Below are 22,132 nucleotides of genomic sequence, written 5' to 3' on the forward strand. Positions count from 1 at the left end.
CGAAGGCCCCCGACCCCCGGGCATGTGCAGTGGGGTAGGGTACACTGTGCCGACTCCCTAAACACGGGCTGTGCTTTGGATGTACTCGGAATCTTTAAGAGAATGTGTTTATTTTTGAGTTTTTGTTCAAATACCATAAAATGATATTCAAATGTGCCAAAGCTTTAATAAGCTAAATTAAATTGGATACATTGCAGGTTGAATTAGTGGAAATTATAGAAATTTTAAATGGGAATACGTTTAAGATCGCTGAGATCTAATACCCTCATCTTACAGGTGAGAAAATGGAGGCCCAAGGACATAAAATAAAGGTAAAAAAAGAAAGGGTTTTCAGAGACACACTACGGGGTGGGGGGTTGGGGGAAAGGAGCAGGGTCAAAATAAAGGGGGGTGCAATTGTATGGTGCATATAACCAAAATGAAAATGCATCATTGTGCAAAAATGAAAAATAATGTAAGAATTATATAAAATAAAATATTAAAAAAACAAAAAAAGAAAGGGTTTTCATTGTTGTTCAAGACAAAGAGTAATGTGAATGAGATGTTGACATATAATTAGCACATAAAATGTATTCTTAGTATATTAAATATTAAAGGAAACTTGGTGTTGAGAAACATCTTAGAAAGCGGTTGGTTGGTTATCTAATATCTCTACTCAAATAGACTTATTCTAGTTACATGGATGATCATTTTATCTCTTCATTTTCCATCTATGTAAAGGGTATATAATCTTGGTGTACAAATACCTACCTACAAAGCTAGGCTTTTTGGTGTTCAATACCTCAGTTTCTTTTCACATAACCTTTACTAAAACTCTCCCATGGAGAGCATGTGCTGACCAAGGTTATCAGTTTGCTTTGTGATCGTGGAATTAATAAATAGGTAGGTAGTCCACTTACCAATAGGTAAATGGATAGGTAGGTAGATAGATAATAGGTAAGTAGGTAGATAATTTCAACTGTAAGTAGTAATGCACAGGGATAATCTGTTCTTCTTAAATTTTAAACATTTCATGGTTCCTAGCTAGTAATTTACAAATTGTTTTTAAATCCCCAGGATTGCCTGTGAAAATATCAAGGCAAATATACTGTGAGCTCATTGCAACAACAGAGAAGCTAAAACAGCAGGCTGCAAAGCAGTCTTGTCTTTCGTTTTAACAGACTTCATTCAAACCTAGGGTTGTTCTGTTGTAGAGCGAAAAGGCATCAGAAGGTCTGGTTCACAGGGATCAAACTTTTCATTGTTCTTTGAATCAGAGATTGTAAGTGAGCACAGAGCTTTGCATAAGAATTAGTCCTCTTCCTTGTATCAAGTCAGCTATTTTCAGCTCAGCCTAGCAATCTTCGATTTCTTGGTTTGTAACTATGGCAATAAGATTAAATGGCATTTAGTAAAATTCATTTTACAAATTAGCCTGGGAGGGTGTCCATGACTGTGATGAAGGAGCAAAGCAAAAATAGTGGGAAACAAGAGGGAAATTAAATGGGTTTTGTAATATTCTTCAAAATAATCCTTAAAAGTCATCTAGGGCCATAAGGCAGTTTGTGAGACATGGAGGGTGAAAGAAAAACCTCAGATAAGAGCTGGATCAATTCCTCCTTGCAGTTCAAGCCACCACACCTCTCCACTTGCCTCTTGACCACTACGCAACATCCTTTGTCTGTGAATGCTTGTGTTTCTGTGGGCTTGCCAGAGTCTTTGATCTGGGACTTTCTATACTAAATAACAGTCAAATCAATTTCAAACACCTTCATTACAGTACACAGCTCATTATGTTTGAGAAAAATGTTTAGCTCCAAGCCCCAGGCCACATTATAATGAGGACAGGAGAGCAGGCTGGTGCATACACTCAGCAACACGTCTTCACGCTTCTGAGCAAGGGTACGGTCGCCACTGGTCTAAGTGAAAAGCAGGCATTCATTTATAGCCTTTAAAGATGGTTTCCTAAAGTTTTAAACTGTTTGCCATAAACCATACTTTTAATATTACTGTGCTGTTAATACTTTTCCTTTCTGTTGGTAGCCTTTGTAAAAAGAGCATAGGCAGACATGGAAGAGAAGGTGCTGCATAAATATTTTTTCAATTCCTTAATGATATTTATATATGTGTATATGTCTGCACACATATATACACACACATAAACACACACATATTCATATAAATAGCAAGTCTCAAATCTTTTCTGAAAAGTTGTCTATATAGATAAATATTTTCATGTTTATCTAGACAGATAATAGATGGATCAATTGATTTATTTGAGAATAGATTTGAAAAACATCAAGGAACATTTCCATCTTACACATTGTTCCTTTACAAAGATACACAAATGCCTTGTTAAACTAACAGTTGCATTCATTTTTACTCTTTATACCTCAGGAAGGCAGGAAAAAAGTAACTAGCCCTTCCTGGTCACATTTCTGCTCTCAAATCTGTGCTTTTTCAATGCCTTAGTGACCATCTATGACATCCTTGACATTACACTTGAAATAAATGTGACATAGTGTTGGCTGCTAGGGGTTTTGCACTCTGATTTAATTATAAATTCTTGCTAAAAGCCAGCACTAGGGAAAATACTTTCACTAGACACACCAGACATTATCAAAATTACTTGTGTGTTCTCTATCATTGGAAACACAAGCTAGTGGGGTAGACGGTCCTTTTGCTGTCGCAATTGATTATCATAAATTAATTGTTTATCTCTCTGGATAGAAACAAATGCATACCAGCATATAAATAATCATAACTTGTTTTCCTGCCAGCAAGCCACAGTCTGCTTGGTATCTGAGAAAAAGCTGGTGTAGGAGAGGAATTGCAATGTTTTTTTAATAAAAGCATTGTTACAAAGATAAAACAGATTTTTATGCAGCTTAAGCAAGTGATAACAGTTTTCATGTTAACCTTGAAACTCCACTTGAGAACAGGATTCAGCAGTAGTTTTTAGTTAGCCATGAATATCTTAGAGGGATTGCTGGGCAGAAAATTGTCCTTATGTAAAAGAAGCATTTGAACTATCGGCTATAATGGAGTATGACAGCCAAGGTCTGGTACAGGGGGCCAGATTACTGAAAGCCGTATATTATCTGCATAATCCAGGGTCAGCAAATGGAGATGAAACAGATCAAAGGGAAACCTGAAATCAAGTCTTGTCCTTCAACACATGTCACTAGAAGCCTTGGTTTCGAGTGGCAGGGGTTATAGTGTCTAGAAAATGAGAAAGCTCACTGTTCCTTAAGGCTGCTGCTGTGAAGAAGCCTGTGCAGTTTGGATGGCTCCTTGACTTGCTTGCAAATGTTGCAATTAAAGAAGAAATGCCAACTAATGTGCATTATAAGAAAAAGTAGTTCATGAAATATCCTTTACATCAAGCAAGCACAATAAAGAAATACAGATTTACAAATTTGTCTTAGAAACAGGTCTATGTTATAAACACTATGCAGTATACATTAAGAGAAAATGGTTTCCAAGTGGAATAACATGAGTCACTAAAATTAAGTCTGTGTCTAACATTTTTAGGTCAGGTATAAATGAAAGGTACAAACACTTCAATTCCAAAGATTACATGCTAAGCTGCTTCAATTAACTGTCTTCTATCTCAGTCTATGTGTTTCTATGGATAAAGAACTGAAATGGTTTGGATCAGTATGAAATAAGATATGCCTGGAAATGCAAACATGAACTTGTTTTTCAAACAGGCATTATTCACTTGTAATCAAGGTACAAATCATTAAAGAGACCAACAGTGAAGAATAAAAATTTTAAAAAGAAAAGAGCATTAGTACTCCAGGACATCTATACACAGAGCTCTGAACCCATAAAGATGCCTCCAGAATTTCTGAAGACTATTACAAGTCAAGCAAGAAATTAATATTCCTATTTCATAAGCTAGTAGCACCTGCTCATTAGACAATAGAAATAAATGTGGTTTGGGAAGAGAAAGAAGACTTTCTAAATAAATGCTGAAATGAACTGCCCACTACATTTCCAATCTTTCATAGAGCTTAGAATCACATAAACATGAGAAAATTGCAAAAAGACAGGTCTCACCCTCATGCGTGGCTGGGGAAGTGTAAAATGAATCTGTCGTTTTGAAAAACACTTTGGGAATTTCTCAAAATATTAAATCCAAAGTTACCAGATGACCCAGCAACTCTACTCTTAGAAAAATACCAGAGAGAATGAAAATATACATCCCTACAAAAACTTGAATGTGTATGTTCGCTACAGCAGGATTCCCAACAGCTCAGAAGAGGGAACACCTCCAAAGTTGACCAATTAATAAACAGAATAAGTAAAATGTGCTACAACCACACAATGGAATAGTATGCAGCAATAAAAAGAACTGAAGTCCTGCTACAACATGGGTGAACCTGAAAAACATACTAAATGAAAGAAATGAGTCACGAAAGACTTCATAGTCATGTTTCTGAATGAAAGATTCAACAGACAATAGGGATATGGAGACTAGATTGATTAGTGGTTACTCAGGGCTCATGGGGCTTAGAGGAATGGGCAGAGACAGCAAATGGGTACTATGTTTCCTTGTGGAGTTACAGAACATCCCAAAATTAAATTATGGAGATAGGTAAATCCATAAATACATGAAAAACCGTTAAATTATATATTTCAAACTGGTGACTTTCATGGCATGAAATTAATCTCAGTAAAGTTGATTTTAAAAAATGCTTCTCCCAGTTCCAGAATAGAATGTTCACGTGAACAAGGAAACCGCAATAGAAAAGTGACAAGAAGTTTCAAATCCAAGTCTGATCTGAATTCACTGGTCATCTGTCAACTATGGAGCATTTCTTCTTCTGCAGTACAGCTCGGTGGCTTGCATATTCTTTTTCTCTCATTGTATTTTTCTTATTTTGCTTTTTAATTGGACAACAATGCAAAGATAAGAACCCAGGGCTTATGGGGATAGAGTATCTCAGTATCTCAACATCTTGTGCAAATGAGGGCTGTTCCCCATTTAATTGGTGAATGCCCAGACTGTGTCACCCAGGTCCACCCTGGACTAAAGGGGTGTCTGCTAATTACAGGAGCCTGTGGATAAGGTTTACACTCCCTTCTGATTGGTGCAAGGAGAACAATGCACAAATTGAGTCCTGGTTTAGCAGACAGTAGAGCAGATCAGAAAGAACTGATGCTTATCTGTGACTGAGAAGGCTCCATCACTGTTCTTTTTACCTAAGTAATCTTAACCACCTTTTCACTTTTTTAAAATCAATAAAAAAGAAAGTTCTGCCGTTGAATTGAGGTAGCCACACTCTTCATATTACTGAATACCAAGGCTCAGAATCTCCACCTGTCCTTGAAAAAAGATAAGTACTATCTAAGCCTGCCTGTAGTATTTCAGGGGCAGAGGTATATTTTTGCCATTGGTTGTTGGGTTTTTTACTTTCCTCTCATAGAACAAACCTCATACATTCCATTCATAGAAAAGGTTTCCCAGGAAACTCCCATTCAAAGGCAGAAAATGGACAGAGAGATGCAAACTGAGACCAAGAGGGAATGTTAATGAAGAGTGTGAATGTTCTGCTCTGTGCTGGGATTCACGTGTTGACAATCACCAGGAAGATCACTTCCAGGGGCCTTCAGAAGTGCATCCCTTGGATCTGGGTATAGGCCAGACTTTAATATTTTCAACACTGCATTGTTGGCCCATAAATATCTATTCCTACCTGTCAGCATGGAGATTCAAGTCTACCTCTTCCCTCCTTATTGGTCTGATTCAGAGAAACCTGGATTTCCTTCTTCTCTGACCTACAGGAAAGGGAATTCTACCACTTGTACACTCAATTTACCTATAGTCTCTTAAGTATTTTGATGTGTGATTAAAAAAAAATAGGTGAGGTATCAAATAGTTCTGGTTCTTCAAAGTTTATAAGTTTTTTTAAGTGAGGGATTATATACTTAGGTCCCAAAGAGATGATTATATATTTAGATCCCAAAGAGATTTGCTGTGAAAATTCTGATTATAATGAGTATTTCAGAGTTCTCTTTTTCCCTAAAAAAACAAAACAAAACAAAACAAAACAACAAAAACAACAAAAAAACTTCCATAAGATCTGAAAAATCCAGACCATATTTTTTGTCAATATTTCCTAAGAGAAAATAATGACTGGTCAGGATGCCTCATTTTTGTGTAGTCATTATAAGCACTTTCACCTTCCCTGTCTCCATTGGAGACTATCCATAGTGTAAAGACATTCAGAAGAAACCATTATCTTCTAGAAAATGAAATGAGCCTACAACACATAGAATGTTCATCCAAAGGCATAAAAGCATAAGAAAGTCCATGCCCATAACCAACATCCTTGATCTTCATCCAAAACCAATGTGCCTCTCTCAGTGAGTTACAATTCCACTTAGACCTCCTCACAATGAACCTCAGGTCCCTTTGTCCAGTAAGATCAGCACTGCTTTAGGCAAAAATTGTGTCACCTACTTAGTCAATGGGATACAAGATTTCCTACTTGGAAAGTTATCAAGAGTAAGTACTGGGATAACAGTGACATCCCCAAAGGGAGAGAGGTTCACCTGGGGAATCAAGTCAAACTCTTTGTGTTAGGTTCTCTGCATGGTCAAACATGAGTCCCCAGTACCCCTCAGAGTGTCCAGAATTTGCCGTCAGAAGTAATGACCCCAGAGGCTCCCCATATCCTTTTTCTAAGTAACATGCTATTGACCACTCAGACGGAAAGGGCACCTGCACCCCTATGTTTACAACAGCACTATTTACAATAGCTAAGCTATGGAAACAACCCAGATGCCCAAAAATAGATGACTGGATCAAGAAGATGTGGTACATACATGCCATGGAATATTACTCAGCAATCAAAAAAGATAAACACATGTAATTTGCAGCAACATGGATGGAGCTGGAAGGGATCATGCTCAGCGAAATAAGCCAGAAAGAAAAAGAAAAATACCGGATGGTCTCACTCATAGCAGGAATTTAGAAAACCTAAATAAGGGACCAGGAAAAAGACTAATTATAATAAAGTAAAAATCAAAATCAACAAGCAACTATAAACCAGAGACACACTGCGGGGGTAGGAGGGTGGCGGGAGGGAGTAGGATCAAAACAAGGTGGGTGGGAATTGTATGGAGACTATAACCAAGATGAAAATGCATACATTGCACAAAAATGAAAAATGATGTAAAAATATATAAAATAAAAGAAGGAAAGCTAAATAGCGTCTTGGAAAGAATACTGATTGGCGCTTTGAGTTCCAACTCTCACCTAGGCACAGCACTTAACCGTGGACATCTATGTAGTAGTCATAGGATTGCCGTGAGGATTAATTAGCTAATGCTTCCAAAGCACATGGAAAATAGTACATAATAAGTGTTAGCTATTGCTACTATTGTTATTAATCAAACATATCCTTTTACAAACAATAAGCTGAGGCACAAACAAAAGAAAAAGCTGGCAAAGGAATGTGAATAATGACACCAAACGCTTAGGATTGTTTTCAGGGTTGACATAGGAAATATGAACCTTTTAAACGTAACTTATTTGTGGACATAGGCCAATAAAACATATGTATTGCACACTCTAGAATATGAGAACAGTACCCCCTTCTCTCGTCCCTTCCCCAGAGCCTGAACTACAAGCACAGAGTGGGTTCTATATAAGTGTTCACTGAATTGACTCCACATACCGTCACTTCAACTTATCCAGTGTTTATGAATTATCCTATTTATCAAAGTTATTGAATTTATACTTTCACAGATTCAAGCAAGATAGTATTAAGAAAATATCCTGATCATTGATTAGGAAGGTGTTTGAACTACCTTCCAATATAAGGAGATAATCTTAGAATGTTCTGGAGTGCATAACTTGCTAAGGACATAGTTTTTTCCCTTTTTTTTTTTTTGATTTAGTAAAGTTTTATTTTTCAAAATGTACAGTTTGTGGGACCTGTTTATGCATCTCTGCCAGCAGCTGGTGCATCTCCACCCTCAGTGTTTCTAATGTAAATTATTTGTGCTCTGTGCTTTGAAACTAGTTTGATAAGTCCTTTACTAAGAAGCTTCTGAAGGGCTGCTATAGCCAAGGAACCACGAATCTTCAGTCTCTCAGATACAACAGCTGGCGTTATGAGCTTATAGTTGGGAACTTCCTTACCAAGAGTATCATATGTGGCTTTGTCAAACAAGACTAGGTTATTGAGCTTGTCCCTAACTTTGCCTTTGGACCACTTCTTTTTTGGCCTTGTCCCCAGATTTGTTCACTGGGTCTTTGTCTTTCTTGGCTGACTTTCCAGCATCTTTTTTTTTTTTTTTTTTTAAGATTTGTTTATTTATGCATACAAGAGCTGAGGTACAGGCCAGAGATGCGGGGGTGAGAGGACTCACCAGAGACAGAGTGGGGAACAGAACATGCAGACTGACTGAAATACACTGCTGAGGGGAGCAGTGGCAGTCAGGAGAGGTCTGCCTTGCCATATGGGTTTCTCCTTGGCTGGCCAGGGATGGAACTCATGCTGCAGAGGCTGCGGACTGCTTCATAGTGCAGTGCTTAACCCCTTGCGCCAACAGGGAGGTCCCCGGCAACTTTTTTCTTGTCATCTTTGGGAGGCATTGCAAAGCTCAGAGAGAAGCAGCTATCACAGCAGCCTCACTAAGATGTCGGACAAAAAGGTTTTTCCCTCTTGATTGGGTCTAAATGTCTAACCCTCCAGCATTCATCTGGATGTAGAATGAGCTTCTTTTTCCATAAGTTCATCTCCAGCAAGACTAAGCCCAAAGATAAGGCAAGATGAAGCTACCAGAGCAATAAATTCCTCTCCGAATTACAGTCCCTCTATACCTGCAACTCAGTGATTTCCTCCAAATCCATGGCTCATTTCCTTTATTTGACCCCCAGCCAACACATTTTTCAAGACAATTCTCAATCGAACGATTTCCAGGGGACCTTGCTAGGAGAGGCAAATAAGAATTTCCAGTGAACAAATCAGGAACGTCCCCAGTGTATAATTACCCGGAAGAGTCTGTGCTGTCTGTGAGGAATAAGACAAAGATAGAAAGGCTTGGAAAACTGGACAGGTCTTTTGTTGGAAATTGATGGTGATACCAGAATCAAAAACCCTTGTCATGATGGTGTGGATGAGTTGGCATAATTATTCCTGTAAGTTGGTAAATGGCTGGTTCCCTTTTCCATATTGACTCATAAAAATTTATCTTAAAATTTCTGAAAACGATAGTTTTATCTGGGAGTAAAGCCAACCCCAGGAAACCTATATGGGGTGTTCTAGAAATTTCAGATTCCATATTCTTTGTGGTTGAGAAGGAAATTTTAGATTTTTAGCCCACCTTTCCCTCTTCATAGTCAGAGGTGCCCCAGCATCATCAAGTCACGGTTTTTCACAATTTAAATTATGGCCACCACACCTTCAAGAGAAAAGTCAACCAAATTTCTTATCTATGAACAAACTGAAATAGCACTTTAACTACTATAAGAAAGTAGAATCCCATAAATTCAATTTCCTAACCAGGAAGTAAAAAAAAAAAATCATTTATTGAGTTTCATGCTCCAGTGCCTCTTAGAGATTATTCTAGAAGCACAATGCCAAATTATGAGCATCCAAAGGACACCCTGGCCAAACACAAAAGAAAAGTAGGTGAGCAATGAACCTATTAGCACGTGTCCTCTCAGGATGATGACTGTCATTAGGCTGCTGGGGGATGACATCATTTTCTCTAAGAGGCAGTCAGCTCGAAAATGTCAACTATCTCCGTGAATTAATTCTTGCAGCTGCTTTATGTTGCCTTCTGCTCCTTGCAAAAAGAAATGGACATATTTCATTTCTGGGATCTGTCAGACATATTGCTGTTTTAAATATTACATTTTAAGCCCAATCCAATCTGAACATACTGTGTTTTGAGGAGTCTGGTGAAAAGAAAAGAAAAAAAAAAAATACCAACATTGACTTCAATAAAGTAAAAGGCCAAGGTGTAAAACTCTAATCTCATTTGAAAAATGAACCCTTTTTGGGGTTCAAACTGCTTTCTCTTGGCAATGTTATTTTTTTCTATTTAAAGACTTTTCTCCCGGGAAGTTGATAGGAATACTTACAATACACAGAGAGGGTCATAAGCTAGTCACATGGGGATGCCAGGAGTAAGGAGAAAAGGAGATGGATTTAAGAGGACAGACAATGTAATTGTAAAACAACCTCTCTGAAAGTTCTTGCCTCTGAATGTGGCCCTCTTGTTACTTCACCTGTCACAGAAGGAGAAAAAATAGTGTCATTTGTTAATTTAGTCAATAAGCCTTATTGAATGCCTATTTCTTCAGATCTTGCGTTGGGCTCTGGGGAAATAAAAGGAATTAAAGAAATTTCCTACCTTTGAGGGAGATCAAGTTCAGTGGGGGAGAAAGACATGCTAAGGGGGATAATTAGAGTTTGGAAGTTACAGAAGAGGAAGCAATTCAACAGAAACCTCTGAGAATGGATTTAAAAGGAAGGTTATGTGATGTGTGTTTATAGATACACCTGCCAATCCTGTATGTTGGGGTGAGTGGGAATAAATGGAGAGGGGAGAAGACAAACAGAAAACTATTTTTAAAAAATAACTACACAGGAATCAGAAATAGCCTTCATAGTTAAATAAAGCACCCAAATGTGAGGTCAGAAGCCCCAAAAGAGCCTTGCAATTCCTCAAAATATCTTTCCTACCTAATGTCTGAAAATACTTTGACCTGAAAACAAATACTTTAAATCCAATAATTACATTTGGAAATTGAGGAATGTAAACCACTGACTTAAATAAATATTAAAGTGTAATTGGCTGATACCATATTGGTTTTCTGATAGTAAGTTTCAGAGAGGTGACTGGAAAGTATAATGGACAACATGACAGGGAATATTGCAAAACCAAGGACCAGAGAAATCTGTTTTCTTTCATGTTTTCTTTCAAATGATTTTGATGAACAGTGCAATGTATAGATCTCAGGTGAGATGAACACAGCACTTGCCTGGGTAAGTTCACACACTTGTCAAGAACCAGTGCACTTTTATCATCTCACAGTTTCCCCTAGCTCTTTCCAGGCAATTTTACTGCCCTTCTCACCAAAACCAATCACTGTTCAAATGTCCTTCACCAAGGTTAGCTTTGCCTATATTTTAAATTTTAATATAAATAGAATATTCTGCATACATTCTTGTTTCTGGCATCTTTCATAAAGCACAGTGTATCCATGTGTTAAGAGAAATAGAAACTACCTCCTTTTCACTACAGAGTAGTAGTCCATTATATGAATATGCCACAACAGACATATCCAGGATCTGTTGATTGACATTTGTTAGAATTTTCAGCTCTTATGATTATTCTTGTACATGTCTTTTTCTACATACACACATGTATGCATGTGTTATATATGTATACATGTATTACATTCTAGTATAACTAGGACTGTGTTACTAGGATACAAGGTAAATGTGGGTTTTAACAATTACAGGGGTTCTATGATGAAAGTACAGTCATTTAAATTCAACCTTGAAGGATGAACTGGAAAAGGAAATAAGGGTCGTCCAGGCTGTGGGAGGAAAAGGAACAAAAGCAGAGGGTACAGAGTGGCTGTAGAATTGGGGAAGGTGAATAGTCAAATGTGAATCATAAGGTGCACAGAGGTTGTTCTTTCTGGAAATCAGCTCCTGGGAAGTTTCCAAAGTCTGTGTTATTGTTAGCATTATGTACAGAGTCTGAAATAATTACTGGAACTTCTGAAAGTGTTACTAAGCTTTTCAGAAAAGCCCATTGTTTCTGGGAAAGCTAAGAACATAACAAGAATAATATCCTACCTCCTATTCAAGAGTCTGGTTTCAGTAGACCTGAATTGGTAGAAAAAGTATCCAGGTGGGTATTAGGTGGTGGTGGACCCATCAATGTCTTTGCGCATTATTTACACTGCATCTTAAGAACAAGTTTTCCGCTGGTGGGACCCAGTCTCAGCCACTATGACAGAGTTCTCTGCCCTCCTTTGCACATTCAGGTCTGTATCTGAGAGCTGTGGAATCTCCAGAGTTGTAGATAAGAGACAGCAACCTGCTGGTTGAAGTGTGCACCACCCAAATACTGTTAGTTCAGTCTGTTTTGCCAAACCCCCCTTGAAGTTTACTGTTAATGTCTTAAAAGGGGTGGGATTCTCTTACATTAATTTTGATCTTTAAAAAGGGGAAATGAAAGGTTGTTTAATGATTCAATCTAGTCTCTTTGATTTCTTTGCAACAAAACCTGGTTCATAATTAAAGACTTTAAAGTGAGATTCAAGCTCTACATTTTTTCCCCTTGATTCTAACAACTATTTTTTTAAGAAAGTAGATTCGCAAACCACAAATTCACCCAAAGGAGTCTTAGACCTCAAGAAAGATGAATAGTATTCATAAAATGTAAACACAACACACTAACACTCACACAGCTAATCTAAGAATCTCTGAAACAAGAACAGTCATAGACAGTCATCCAAGGACCGTGTAGAAAACAGTCTGGTATTACTCCCACCACTTCCTTCCAAAGGGTGTTTACATGTCTATAGACTTCTATTATTCACACACACAGGATCGGACAACCTAAACTAGGTCACACAGCAGTTACAGGAAAAAATATCTGTCACATATTGAAACAGAGACCTCTTTCACACCCACACTACTCACCTGACCTAGGGTGTTGTTAAAAGGACAAGGGGTCGGAGTCTTGAGATCAGTGTTTTTATCATTAGTCACATATCCTGGGGCAAGACTTTGAATCTTCTCTAAACTAAAATTACTTGATCTATAAAATAAATGCATTGTGTCTGATGATCGCTAAAACCCTTTCTTGAACAAATAAAAAAAAAATGACAAGAACACCTATCAGATAGGCACACATTTACTGGGCTGAGCCACAATTTGGCTGCTCCAATTATTCTGGTCAGCTCCATGATCAATAATGTTCCTGGTGGCCCAATCAATGATGCCATTATCTGTGTGGGTCATTGAGTTGATGAAGGCACCCATGCCAGTCTGTGCATGATCCACTCCAGCCTCTCAGCTACAAAAAGGGAAAATGTCCACAAGTCCCTTTGATTTGTGATTTCCCCCACCCTGATGTTGTGGTCTTTTATTTTTCAAGTGGTAAAACACAAGGTCTTGTGGGTAAAAGAAAACAGAGAATATGGAGTCAATATTCAGTGCTGTGGATTTGAAAGCTATCTTACGGATGCTGTGCTAAGCACAGGAAAATCGAACTCAGAGTGAGACTCTGCTCCTGCCTTTTGGACCCTCACAGGCTACTATATAGGTCAGCAAAGAAAGAAAGAATTATGAGGTCCCTGGATATCGGTGTTCCAGGCTCTCAGGCCTTTGCTCTCGGACTGAATTATTTCACCACTGCTTTTCCTGGTTCTACAGCTCACAGATGGCAGATGAGACTACTTGGCCTCCAAAGTAACCCTGGGAGCCAGTTCCTATAATATGTGGATATAGTATAGATACATACATGAATATAGATATGGATGAATATAGATATGGATCGAGAAATAGATCTATAAAGATATGAAATAAAATACAAATTTATATATGTATATGGATACAGTATAGATTTGTAGATATGGCTATAAATCTATATATAGAGATAGCAATATTAATATGGATACAGATATATGTAGATTTAAACACAGATACATGTTACAGATATACAGACATGTATAGAGATATAGACATGGAGATGATATAAAGATATAGATATATAAATATCAATCAATAGATATAGCTCTATAGATAGGGACACAGATACAGATCAATAGACATGGCTTTGCACAGAGATACAGATATGATATATATAAAGAATTAAAGATAGAAGTAATGGATATCAATGTTGATATAAACACAAATACATCGATATAGATATATTCTACTGATTTTGATTCTCTGAAGAACTCCGACTAATATGCCTTGTCAGCTGCTTCCAGACATGCCTCAGGTAAGTGTTCTGTGGTTTAAAATCTTTGGAGAAGGTTGAGTCTTATTCCCTACTCTGTCCAGCAGACATGAGCACCAGGCTCTGGGCCACCCTGCAGCTCAGAAAATTGCTCAGTTGTTTTTAACCAGAATCATGACAAACTTATTTTCCACCAAAAAACCTTTTAATTCTCACAGGACTAATGTTTTGTGGAACTTACTTTGGATGACTCTTTGGTAGAAATAATGTGATGTGATTAGCACTATTGTTTATTCGTTTTTCTTGAAACAAATTAGTCACTGATACTTCTACTTGATAGGACCTTGAGAATTCATCTTTCACTTTCTCAGGATTTAAAGCATAGGGAAGTTGAAACAATGGCTATAAAAAATAATCTGGAGTGAAATTACTTACAAAAGACACATATGTAAAGAACAGTTATCTGAAACATACAAAGAACTCTTAAAACTCAACCCAAACAAAACAAGTAGCTCTGTTGAAAATTTCCAAAAAGATTTGGACAGACAGATCACCAAAGGTGACATGCAGATAACAAGCTTATGAAAAGATGCTTAACAGCATATGAAATTGAGACTCATCGATGAGACATCATTACGAAACTAAAGAAGGACTGACACCCAAAACACTGACAACACTAAGTGCTGATAAAGATGTGGAGAGACAGGAACGCTCATTCATTGCTGGCAAGAATGCAAATGACACAGATATTTTAGAAGACAGTTTCTTCTGCAACCAAACAGACTCTTACCATATGTTCCAACAATTGTGCTCCTGGGGGTTTACCTACCTGAGTTGAAAATGTGTGTCCACATAAAAACCTACACGTGGATGTTTATAGCACCTTCATTCAAAATTGCCAAAACTTGGAAGCAACTGAGATGTCTCTCAGCAGGCGAATGGAGAAATAAATATTATCCAATACTAGAGAGAAATGAACTGTCAGGCCATGAAAAGACATGGAGTGAGGCATACTGCTAAATCAAAAAAGCTGGTCTGAACAGGCTGCATAATTGCAACTACTTGACATTCTGGAAAAGGCAAAGCTAAAAAGACAGTAAGAAGATCAGTAGTTGCCAGAGCCTTGGGAGAAGGAGCAGAGGAGAAATATGTGGAGCACAGGAGATTATCAGGCAATGAAACTATTATGATACTGTAATGGTGGCCACATGACACCTTGCACTTGTCAAAAAACACAGTTCATAACACATGGTGAGCCCTTGCGCAAACTATGGACTGCAGTTAATAATGATGCTCCAGGGCCTCCCTGGTGGCACAGGGGGTTGAGACACAACATATGAAGCTGTCCGCAGGCACTGCAGCACCAGTTTGATCCCTGCCCAGAGGGGGTGACCCACATGGCACAGCAGATCTCTCCTGGCTTGCCTGCTGCTCCCCCCAGCAGTTTATTTCAGACAGTCTGCTTATTCTGCTCCCCACTCTGTCTCTGGTGAATCTGCTAACCTTCTGCACCTCTGGCATGTACCTCAGCTCTTGCATGCATAAATAAATAAATCTTTAAAAAAATAAATAATGATGCCCCAGATCTTGGTTTGTCACTTGGAACAACTGTGCCACATTAATGCACGATGGTAATATTAACTGTACAGAGGAGGGAAGGTACATGGGAACTCTCTGAACTGCCGAATTTTTCTTTAACCCTAAGCCTGATTTAAAGAGTACAAATGTATTATACAATACCAAAAAGTAAGAAAAGAAACAGAACCCCCAAATATCAAAGACCCGATTAGCTGGAGGAAAAGAGAGGTGAGAAAGGCATCGGCACCAGAATGGGACTCTGACCTTGGCCTCTGAACACAACCCAGCCAGGCCCCCATCCGCTACTATGGACAAGTTTGGAAGCTCTTTCCCAGATTTAGTGTCTTCCTGTTTTAAAGTGGGGAGCAGGAAGGCACCCCTTATGGGCTCCAGCAATAATCAAGTCAGATAAAGAATTTTGTAAAACTTGTAGCAAAGATTCTGCCACAGCACAGGAACGTTAATATGTAAGGGTATCTTTAGACCTGTGAGTATCTTTAGACCTGTCTAAGCATCAAGGAAAATAACTATAGGTAGCATATGCAAATTCTGTAATTTTCAGGCCAGTCCATCAAAGAGGTGATCTCTGTGATGACTGCGCTGAGAACTGGCCTTTTGGGTTGAGACTGGTCCTTCCCTCACCGTGGGCCTCTTTATTAGCAGCACTTGGAGTTTTCAATTTGGACAGGAAGGCTGTTCTCCATCATCAGCCCAATCCTGCCAGTTTATGAACGACTCTCTGGGAACAAGTTAGGCCCTATAGTTAAGTACATCAATCAACTCTTCCAGGCCATGTGGGCCTTCGCTAATAAATCATCCACACAGTGCACTACAGAGTACCTTTGTAGCTTGGGTCAGTTATTATCACCTGCCATTCTTCTTCCCACAGAGTAAATGCAGGTATATTTGGAGAATGTGACATTATTTAATGCCATTGATAAACACTATCAAATCAGGAAGATCCCACTTTCTATAAACACCTGCCCAAGTTCCTTCAAATATATACATAACTGATTTTACAAAAACACAATGAATCTGACCTGGACTCTCTTTGTTGGACTGAAGTTCATCTATGCAGCTATTGGTTCACGATGATGCATCCCTGAAACTCATGTAATGCTATATGCAATATTCCATCAATTAAAAATCAATTAATTTCAATGAAATTATGGTTTTTGTCTACAACCAAAATTGTCAGTTGTCATTTGCCAACTTAATTATTTCTAAAGAAAAAAAAGACATAAATGAAAAGATAAGTATGAGTAAGGCGACAGTTGCAGGTGGCCAGAAGTTACAGAAAGAAGAGTAGTTGGAGGCAAGTTAAGAAATCCTCAAGTTGGGCCTCCCTGGTGGCGCAAAGGGTTAAGCACCTCACTATGAAGCAGTCCGCAGCCTCTGCAGCACAAGTTCGATCCCTAGCCAGACAGAGAGAAACCCACATGGCACAGCGGACCTCTCCTGTCTCACCCACTGCTCCCCTCAGCAGTGTATTTCAGTGGGTCTGCCTGTTCTGCTCCCCACTCTGTCTCTGGTGAATCCTCTCACCCCTCTGCATCTCTGGCCTGTGCCCAAGCTCTTGTATGCATAAATAAATAAATCTTTTAAAAAAAGAAAGAAAGAAAAAGAAATCCTCAAGCCAGTGTCTTAATCCAGTATAATCATAATATATGGGTTAATGACCTTATCCTATTGCCTTAGAACTATTTGTTTATAAAACTAGTCCAGAGAGAAATTCCTGAGCCAAAATAAACTTCATGAACAAGATTTTCTTTTAGTAATGCAGTTAAACTTTCCAAGATAGATAGGTTAATGACAAGAACCAAATTAACTAAAACATTCTATCAGATACAAGTTTTGCTCTAACTATAACCGAGAGGACTAAATGATATGTAATTAAAAGGACCTCATTTTGAACTAGCCAGCATGCTTTCTTCCTAACCTTACCAAAACCATTTTATTTCTTAGTCCTTTAAAAAATACTTTTCATTTACAAGAGGAGATGGACTTTTTCTATTGGGATCAGCTTAGTCACCATATTGAAAACAACTAATTAACTTCCCGTGCCACTGATTATAAATAGCATCCAATACTAATCATTATCACCCAGTCTCAAATTTGCAATCTTGTTTCCTCTTCCATGACATGAAAGATTTCATTGGAAATGCAAGAGGCTTATCGTAGACTCAGTCATTTATCACCAAGAAATATGGCTTTTTTAATCAGCCAGCCTTACAGGCATTGGATTTGTCACAGGAAGTAGGTATACACTTTCATCCTCCTAACTTACCATTATCTAACATGGCAGGAAAAAGTAAATTCTTTGCAGAATAAAAACTAGACAAAATATTTTAAATAGCATTTCTCTCTCTCAGACACAGATCACATTATCTTCTTAAAGGTTCTAAGTGCCATATGATTATCGAGCAAAAAATTTTAAATATAAGGATAAAAATTCACCCAAATCAATTTAAAATTAACTGATCTGGCGCAAGGGGTTAAGATGCAAACTTTGAAGCTATCCGCAGCCACTGCAGCACGAGTTCGATCCCTGGCCAGTGAGCTACCCACATGGTGCAGCAGACCTCTCCTGACTGGCCCACTGCTCTCTTTTACCACTCTGTCTCTGGTGAATTCTCTCAACCCCCACACCTATGGCCTGTGCCCCAGTTCTTGTATGCATAAATAAATAAATCTTTTTTAAAAAATTAACTGATCTGTTGGGAGGACTTGCATATGATTACATACCTGTTGTTATAAGAATGAAAAATACAAAAGTTTTCAAGAACTGAAATTGAGGGACAGATCTTCATTTTTAGCTCAGGCCACTTTGGCACATATGGACAATATACTTGCCATTGCCCTACTGCTTATTTTTTATTTTTTTATGACTTGTTTGTTGAGCAAAGATTGGTTTATGACACTGTACATGAGTCAGAGATAGTGTCACACTTCCTCAATGTAAGTTACCCAACACGCCCACCTCTAAGGCACCCCGAGTCCACCACTCTCGTCTAATGTGCTTTGTTCTCTAACTCCTCCATTCCCCAATGGTCGTCTCAGTTTTACAATCAGATTTTTGGGGTTTGTTCTTGGTTTTAGTTTTGTTTGTTTTTTTTTTGTTCCTCTGTATTTCATATATGAGGGAAATGATCTGGTATATATCTTTCTCCTGACTTATTTCATTAACATAGCCCCTCTGGTTCCATCCATGTTGTGGCAAATGGCAAGTGTTCATCTTTTTATAGCTGCGTAGTATTCCATGCTATGTATCTACTACATCTTTCTGGTCCTACTCATCTGTCTTTGGGTACCCAGGTACCCAGGCCTTTGTAACTTGGCTATTATAAATAGCCCTGCAATGAAAATAGAAGTGTGTATATATCCCTTCAAAGTGCTTTTTCATTCCTTGGGTAGATACCTAGCAATGGAATAGCTGGCTTTTTAAAATGTTGGTGCACACCTCCAGGACAATTGAATTATTTTGTGGACTACATGTCTTGTTTTGTCACTTGGTGCATAATGACGGGCAGGCCAGAAATCTACTTGAAGAGAGGAATCCTGTCAGGGTCGCATTAGGTAAGTCTAAGTAGAAAAAAAATTGGAGCCAGTAGGTTGGCTTTATAAAAGAGAAGGAAGGCCTCCCTAGGGGCCTTCCTTCTCTCAGCGCTACCACTTGTATGGACTGAGTTTGATCCCTGGCCACAGAGCTAACCCACATATGGCATCTCACCCACTGCTCCCCTCAGCAGTGTATTGCAGTCAGTCTGCCTGTTCTGCTCCCCACTCTGTCTCTGTTGAGTCCTCTTACTCCCTGTACCTCTGGCCTGTACCCCATTTCTTCTACAAAAATATTTTTCTACAAAAATAAAAAATAAATAAATAAAAATTAAAAGGAGAAATAAATAAATCCAAGGTTCTAAAGCTCTACGGGGAATAAGGAAGTAAAAAGCTCCTATGAGGCCAGGTGGATAAACAGAGGTCAAAACTATAGTAACTCACCAAAGACACCAGAAAGAACAAATCAGGCCACAAAGTACTGAGCTAGAAAGCAGTTTTACCTAAATTTGTACCTATTTTTATTAATACATTTACAATGAATTAATTAAGAAAATTACCAGGACTTACTTAAAATTATTAGCAGATAACATGGCACTTATACATACATAAGTTTTACATAAACCCACATTTTTGCCTCATAGCAGTTTCCTAACACATCACCATGAAGTTAGAGAACTAAGTAGCTACTAGACAAAGCCCTGGGGACAGCAGTGAACTAGATAAATCCCTTGCCCTCCTAAAGCTCATATTTTCATCATGAAAAGCAGGAAGTACATCGGGAAACAAACACTATGATTCTAGATGATAATACAGGTTGTGAAGAAAACTTTAAAAATAAGGAACAGAGAGATGACAGGTGACTTGAATTGGAGGGTTGGATTTGTCAAGCTGTATTTCAACAGAGACCCCAATAAACTGGTTAGGATTCCTTCCCAAATCAACATCAGGATGGCAGGGTCCGAGTTTCTCTGCAGTGCTCTGTGAGACCATTTTAGATGGTCTATGGGTTAAATTTTTAAAATTTAAATAGTTATGTATATCTTTTGCTGTGAACTTTTTTAAAGAAGATTTATTTATGCATACTAGAGCTCGGGTACAGGCCAGAGGTGTGGGGGGTGAGAGGATTCACCAGAGACAGAGTGGGGAGCAGAACAGGTGGATATACTGAAGTACAATGCTGAGGGGAGCAGTGGGCGAGACAAGAGGTTCTGCTGGTCACCTCCCTGGCTGGAGATCGAACTCGTGCATGCTGGAGTGGCTGCAGATAGCTTCATAGTGCTGCAACTTAACCCTTTGCACCACCAGGAAGGCCCTGCTGTGAACTTTTAATACCAAGATATATTACTCTTCAATTTAAGGTAGTGATAAAATTTTACTTTTCTTAATGCATTTATAATGGGTTATTTAAGCAAATTACCAGGACTTAAAATTATTAGCAGATAAAATGGCAGATGATACATACATAAAAGAAAATCTTTTAAAATAGTCAAGAATAACTGAGTAAATCAATTGAATTTATTATATTCATTGTAATTAACATCACCCAGCTGTAATCTACAGGCAAGATCCCAACAGGAACAGAGAAAGAAAATGTTGCTATGCAGCTAGTTCAAAGAAGGAGAGAACAAACATTTTTTAATGGAGTCTAAAAAAATGTTCAAAACTCATTGTGCCCTATTTTAAGACTGTGTGATTCAGCTCCCTTACCCACTTGGCTATCCGTCCACATCTTCACTTCTACAGCTCAGCCACATTCATAATCTTTCCATTACTCATTAAGCTGTAAGTTCTTCAAGGGCAAGTTCCCTAACATTATTTCATATTTATTTTATGTCCTAGAACAGAAATCCTGAATACTTGGTTAATTATCATCATTTTATGTTTTTGATCTCTGGCTCAGGATAAACAGAAGTGATTTTGCAAAGCTGGAATGTTGTCCCAAATCACAAATCAGCATCACTTCTGGAAAAGCACTAACATAAGTTATAAGCATGTTGGATGCCACAAAGATAAATAGTAAAATTTTTAAAGGCTGTGAATATGCTGATCAAAAGGTTTAGATATGGGAGTCCTATGACTGGTAGTGAAAGGTGGGCAGTAGAATTAACCACAGAAGTGAATCTCTGAAGAAAATGTCTGTGAGCACATAGAGTGCTGTAACCTAAGGTCACTCTGTATTGCAAAGGTCAGCATGTCATAATGGGTACCTCCCGAGGTGAGCCCAGATCAGGTAGCAGAGACCACCCACCAAGATGAAAATCATATGATGGACATCCAGCCATGGAAAAGGGTTTCATAGAAGTACATCACATTTAATTCAAAATAAATAATATCACTACTAAAATTTCCATTAGCAATAATAGTAACTACAAGCCTTTATGGGTACCATACTATCTGTCGAACATACTAATAAAGCTGTGTTATGCAATATTTAATTTAAGTCACAACAACCTTTTGAGAGATCTGCTCTTCTCCTAATGTGACAACTGAGGAAGGACAAATATACTAAACAACTTGCCTAAGTTCAAACAGCGAAGTAGAAGAAACAAGTTTGAAGCCAGACCTTGTGGTCCAGAGAACCACCAGATGAACCAGTACCTGTGATAGGTGAAGACTGGAACTCAAGTACAGAGATCTCACTTAGGGAACTCAGTACAAGGTGAAGGCCAAGTCTAGAGGATTATGAAGGTAGAGACCCACACACAGGTGCCGGAGCATAAGTTCAGTGATGGGCCAGTAGGCCGGGCTAGACTTCTACTGGTCTCCTGACTCAGGTTAGCAACTGCTCCTGGAGACTGAGTCAAGGCTAACTGGGCATGGATGAAGGTAGGCTGCTGTGATGGAGAACTACACAGGTCTTAAATCATACAGATCACAAAATGTCTCATCCCAGAATCCTTTTAGGGAGTACCCATGCAGCCACTTTCTGAGACAGAGACAGAATAACTTAAAACATTCAGCTGGCGTGATGAAAACAAAGCCAGGAGTGTTCTCATCAAAGTCAAGAAGAAGACAAAAATAACTATAACATCAGCCTTCATTTACATTGTTTTGGAAGCCGCAA

At 38.4% G+C, this 22,132-nt stretch overlaps 2 long non-coding RNA genes and 1 pseudogene across 2 annotated transcripts in view; all 3 read right to left on the reverse strand.

Annotated features, from left to right (window-relative positions):
• LOC129145650 (uncharacterized) overlaps positions 1-22,132 on the reverse strand; it is a 141,730-nt gene that overhangs the window by 103,034 nt on the left and 16,564 nt on the right. The gene's annotated exons all lie outside the window — the stretch shown is intronic.
• Positions 7,935-8,593, reverse strand: LOC119242753 (40S ribosomal protein S25-like; annotated as a pseudogene).
• Positions 9,524-18,364, reverse strand: LOC119242755 (uncharacterized). The gene is made up of 3 exons (XR_005124561.2): positions 18,256-18,364; positions 10,188-10,234; positions 9,524-9,789 (listed from the first exon to the last, which is right to left on the reverse strand). It is a non-coding gene; the product is annotated as an uncharacterized LOC119242755 (long non-coding RNA).

This window comes from Talpa occidentalis, unplaced genomic scaffold (assembly GCF_014898055.3).
Source record: "Talpa occidentalis isolate TD23 unplaced genomic scaffold, MPIMG_talOcc4v2.1 talOcc4.13, whole genome shotgun sequence".
Classification (NCBI taxonomy): Eukaryota; Metazoa; Chordata; class Mammalia; order Eulipotyphla; family Talpidae; genus Talpa; species Talpa occidentalis.